Below are 5,654 nucleotides of genomic sequence, written 5' to 3' on the forward strand. Positions count from 1 at the left end.
TGTTTAAAATAAGATTTGTTTAAAATAAAATTTGTTTAAAATAAGATTTGTTTAAAATAAAATTTGTTTAAAATAAGATTTGTTTAAAATAAAATTTGTTTAAAATAAGATTTGTTTAAAATAAAATTAGTTTAAAATAAAATTTGTTTAAAATAAAACTTGTTTAAAATAAAATTAGTTTAAAATAAAATTTGTTTAAAATAAAACTTGTTTAAAATAAAATTTGTTGGTTTAAAACAAGATTTATTTAAAATAAGACGCTCAGTGACCCTAGGACATCACCCAGAACACTGAAGTCGTCCCTGGTTTGAATCGTCTTCGTTATACCTTGCGTAGGAATTCATAAATACTCTCGCTGACGTAGCAGATTTACTGGGTGACGTGATACAATCCTGAGCCTTCGTTAATCCAGGGTTAATAATGATCCGCATCAAATCGTGGTGGGTAAAAAAAATAATAATGAGCAGTGCACGGGGGGTTGTTTTTTTATTTTTTAAGATGGTAAACATGAAGTTTCCCTCCAAAGGAAATGAGTTTAAAAGAAAATTTATGGCCCTTGCATAGGCCGTAGCTGTAGGAAGAGATTCCTGGTAAATGAAGTACACACAAACCATTTTTTAATCTGTCTCTCCTGACTCGATTTGTATGCAGGAGGCGTTCGTGCTGATGCTGAAGGTTATTCTATTTTTAACACTATGCCACTGCACTTATTTTTTTTTTTTAATAAGGAGAGGTAAGTTCCATAAACTACGAAATTTTTTATTGCAAATATCAATTAAAAGAAAGGCTTTAAAAAAAAAAACAAAACAAATCCAACACCTTTACAGGAGCAATACTTATCCCAGACCAGGTTTTATTTCTTGACATACGTTATTTGATGGCACTTACAGCCCTTTTCTGAATGCTTACACTGTCTATCATCTATTTCATAGAATCATGGAATGGTTTGGGTTGGAAGGGACCCCTAGAGGTCATGTCGTCCAACCCCCCTGCAGGGAGCAGGGACATCTCCAACCACATCAGGTTGCTCACAGCCCCATCCAACCCGGTCTTGAATGAATTTCTACGCAAAAAGAAAAGCAAAGTTACTTCTGTACTTCCTCTACATTTCCTAAATGTTCAGTAAAAAACCCCTTCATTCCAGTTCTCTGGACTTTAGTAAAGGCCCCATTTTTATTGTCTTTATAAAATCTCAACATTTCTGTACTGCTGTCTCGTTGAGCCCTTATAGCTCTCTCCAGATCTCAACGAAAAGAGCAAATGGCAGCAACTCTCCCCATCAACTTCTCTTGGCTATAATAAATCAGAAGCTCATTACCTGCTTATCACCCAGCACCTCTTTCAAGAGCTCAAGACTCAGTTCATTCATATTTGTTCACAGAGAGCCCATGGCCGGCTCCCATCAAGCTTTTCACCCATCAGTGCCCCCAAGTCCCTCTCGGCAGGGCTGCTCTCCATCCTTTCTTCCCCCAGAAGAATATTTCCAAAAATCTGGCTCCTTTTAAGGGTTTTACTTGGCGTTTCCATCTTATTGCTTGACAACTCATCCAAGACAACTACAGCGAGGAGGAGGACGGTAGCTCTTGCTTGTAGAGCATGGGCAATCACCCCTCGCATTTAGTTTTCTCAGCGGGTGCAGATTTTAAAGTCACTCTTGTGAGGAGGGAGAGATGTTCTGCCTCGAGACGATGGAGTAAAGGACTCTGCTCGCTGGTTGATGGAGAACACCTCGGTGTCAAAAACCTTTTCACGTTGTTCGCAGCCACGGAACGTAAAGGGAATGAAAACTAGGGCAGGCGTAGCAAGTGCTAGATCCCGTCTCTTGTGTGTTGCTCGCTCAAAAAATGCGGCGTTGGCTTCTGAGCAGCTTTGAGACACTGGCACAAGCGTGTGTGAGCAGAATCTGTATTTTCCTGGGTGTTTGGTTTGTTTTTTTTTTTTCCTCTGTGTCTTACAAAGATTCGATGGTTTAAGTCTAGTTTGGGCAGAGGCCATACTAACAGCCTGGATCTTAATCCTACTTGACAGTATAGCCCAAAGAAATGAAGTGGCCAAACCGATGGAAAAGTCCTGTGGATAATCCGGAAAATTATTTGTTGTTTCCGTAAAAAATTGCTGTAAAAGCAACGTTGAGCATCCCAAACCTCCTTCCCGCTACACCCACCCACTCTCACAGATCATCTTTTTATTTCAGTAGATCACAGGGGTTTGGTTGGGGGTTTTTTTGCTGCTGAGCGCCGTTTGGATATGAAGCATCTTATGCTGTATGAAAATGCCCTGTCCTGAAGTGAACTGCAGCAGGGAAGGATTGAAAAGAGTGGGGTTTGGTTTTTTTTTTTTTTTATAAATTAATCAGCTTTCTCACATGCACAGAAAATGCCCACTCAGCGCATCCTCCCAGCACACCACTGCAGGGCAAAGCCCCCTTTTGCTTCCATTACATGAAACTAAACTGCTCTTAAGTTTAGCAGAAACCCGGAAGCACAAAAAAAAATTCCTTTATTTAAAAAAAAGAGACATTTCAAAGTGGCAGCTTCACAGTAATAAGGCAGCGATTTGCTTATTATTAGGTTAATTAGACAAATCCGACTTCCATAGATGTCTTGCTTTATTTCTGGTAGCAAGGTGGTTTGCCCATCCTAGGGTTTCGGTGAAGTTAGGTTTAAAACTGGGATTAAAAGTGCTGTTGGGAAGGGCTTTTCCATATTGTGGTTTCTGGATATCACCAGCTTGATTATTTTAATTAGCTTTTCATACCGAGGGATTGAAGGCCCGGCAGGTGGGACAGGAATAGCCATCGGGTCTGGCTGAGGTCCTGCATCTAAGGCCAAACTTGCTTTTGAAAACAAATTCCCAACAAACCCAGGTGCTTCTATGTCAAGACTTGAGGGATGACGTGTCCTGCTGTCAACAGCTACAAATTTTTACCCAATTCACTAAACTTCATGCTGGGGCTTCAGGTCAGATGTTTGTAGGCGTTGGATCGATGGTCTCTCAGGTAGCGGTCAATATTGAAAGATCTTATAGAATCATAGAATGTTTGGGGTTGGAAGGGACTTTTAGAGGTCATCCAGTCATCTCGTCTTGTATTCTTGTGGTCCTCTGAGCTCATCCTCGTCCTCCGAAACAAAAGAGGGGTATAAGTGAAGTTGATGAGGAATGTGGGCCTTGTTCTTTACTTAATGATTCGGGCTGTTGCTGAATTTGCGAGTGAAAGGCCCTTTGAACGCTTTCCTCCTTTTCCTCCCCCTCCTGCCTTCTGCAAAATACATTTTTAATTTCATTTCTGAACTTGCACTGTCAATATTTAAAAGCCCAGGGCTCTTCATTAAATAATGACACTGATTTTTTTGTATTTTTGGGGGGTTGGGTTTTCTTCCATAACGCTAACAAAAGCGTTAGGTTGCTCCCGTAGCAGGGTCTGTTCTTTTGCAAGGGGAACCAATTGAACTTTGCTGAGGGTTTGCCGCCTTCCTGACATTTTCACTGTCTAAATTAATTCTTACCTCTGCCGTATTAACTTTGTTTACTGGAGTCCACGCCACTTCAATGCACTATAAATGATTTTAAAGGCTTAGAGCTCCTCCGTAAAGGCTTTGGGGTTGAACAGTGCGTGGTAGCTGTGAATAATGATGACTTTTCCCCACATGATCGACTTTAACAACTATATTTTCTTATCAAAGCGCTTTTTTTTTTTAAAAAAAAAAAAAGTAAAAACATCAAATGAAGTCATAGAAAAATCTAATTAATCTTTCATCATACAGAGAGTCTCTGGCATAATTACCAGAGTCGAGATTCCCCACAAGCCAAAAAAAAATCAGCTGCGCCATGAATATTCATGCCGCGTGGAAACAGCAAGAATTTTGGGGCAGGCGTCAATTTTCATTGACTTTGGGCAACGACCGTAGACATGGCAGGTTAACCACCCGCAGCGCTGCTACGTGGTGTCAGGGGTGGCCGCCTCTTTAGAAGGCACAGCAACCTGGAACGTTTTGGAGGTTTTTTGAATGGAAAAAAAGTTGTGAAACCTGAGCGAAATGAGAAATTTCGAAGGGAGCTTCAGCTCTGTAGGCTCGTACTTATAAAACGGTTTTCTACAAACGATGGCTTGAATGATGGATGAAAGCTCGTTGGATTGTTAATATCCCCCCAGTTTTAAACCCTTAGCTGGTTTTTATCAAAATATTTGACATCTGAGCTTTCATCTCTTTAATATTGGGCGTTGTAGCAACACAATATAGTTTGGATCCCCGTGCGAACGATGACCAGAAATGTGACCCTGAGCAATTTTAGCCTCTTATTGGCCTAAAAACCTTTGGTCTATCTGCTACCTGGGAAGGAAGCACTCTTACAGACTGAGAAGTTGAATTATGTTCCGTATTAAATAGCTGGTTGGCTTCGGTTTTATTCCCAGGAAGAACATCTACAGGCAACCCCTGCCAGGGTTTCACCACCCTCAGCGTAAAGAATTTCTTCCTTAGATCCAGTCTAGATCTCCCCCCCTTTAGTTTAAATCCATCACCCCTTGGCCTGTCACAGCTGGCCCTACTAAAAAGATCTTCCCCGTCTTCCCTTCGGGCCCCCTTTCAGCACTGAACGGCCGCAATCAGGTCTGCCCGCAGCCTTCTCCTCTCCAGGTTGAACATCCCCAACTCTCCCAACTCTGTCCTCATAGCAGAGGGGCTCCAGCCCTTATCAAATAATTTCTGTGGCCTCCTCTGGCCCCGCTCCAACAGCTCCATGTCCTCCTTGTGCTGAGGGCTCCAGAGCTAGACGCAGGGCTCCAGGGGAGGTCTCCCCAGAGCAGAGCAGACGGGCAGAATCCCCTCCCTCGACGCTGGCCACGCTTCTCCTGATGGAGCCCAGGGTAGGGTTGGACCTTCTGGGCTGTCAGTGCCCATGGCTGGCTCATGTCCAGCTTTTCATCTGTCAGTGCCCCCAAGTCCCTCTGGGCAGGGCTGCTCTCCATCCTTTCTTCCCCCAGCCTGGATTGATTCATGGGGTTGCCCCGACCCCGGTGCAGGACCTTGCATTTCTCCTTGGTGAACCTCATGAGGTTCACACGTGACCCCACCTCTGCAGCGTGGCCAGGTCTCTTTGGATGACATCCTGTCCTGCTGGCATGTTGACCACGCCACTCAGCATGGTGTCATCTGCAAACTTGCTGAGGGTGCGCTCGATCTCATTGTCTAGGTCATTGATGAAAATATTAAACAGCACCGGTCCCAGTACGGACCCGTGAGGGACACCACTCCTCACCAGGTCTCCATCCGGATAACGTGTCTCAAGGAAACACTTCAAGCCTGAACATGGGTTCGTCCCGCATGCTGCGCTGTATTTAAGTGTCTGTGAAATATTCACGGCGCAAACGGAAACCGGCTGCTGGGTCTTGAGTCAGAGAGTGAATGCGAATTCATGTTCCCTTTCCAAGTTTGTGTTAAAACTGTGATTGTTTGTTGATAACTTTAATGGGATTTAATTAAGTGTACTTACAGGACAAGGAAGGACCATATGGTCCCACTTATTATAAGCTGATTTCACTTTTCCCAAGGATAATTAAAACCAACTGATGTATCTGCCATATTAACGACTGCAAAAAATCAAGTGTTCTTCCTCCCAGCTTACTTATCGTTAACCTCATGAGCAAAATTCTC

General features: G+C 43.1%; 1 long non-coding RNA gene across 1 annotated transcript in view; it reads left to right on the plus strand.

Annotated features, from left to right (window-relative positions):
• LOC118452302 overlaps window positions 1-3,076 on the plus strand; it is a 16,794-nt gene extending 13,718 nt beyond the window's left edge. The window contains exon 4 of the long non-coding RNA XR_004842038.1: window positions 3,066-3,076. This is a non-coding gene — a long non-coding RNA (uncharacterized LOC118452302). The remainder of the gene's footprint in view (window positions 1-3,065) is intronic.
• Window positions 3,077-5,654: the final 2,578 nt, after the last annotated feature.

This window comes from Egretta garzetta, unplaced genomic scaffold (assembly GCF_000687185.1).
Source record: "Egretta garzetta isolate BGI_Z169 unplaced genomic scaffold, ASM68718v1 scaffold565, whole genome shotgun sequence".
Taxonomy (NCBI): domain Eukaryota; kingdom Metazoa; phylum Chordata; class Aves; order Pelecaniformes; family Ardeidae; genus Egretta; species Egretta garzetta.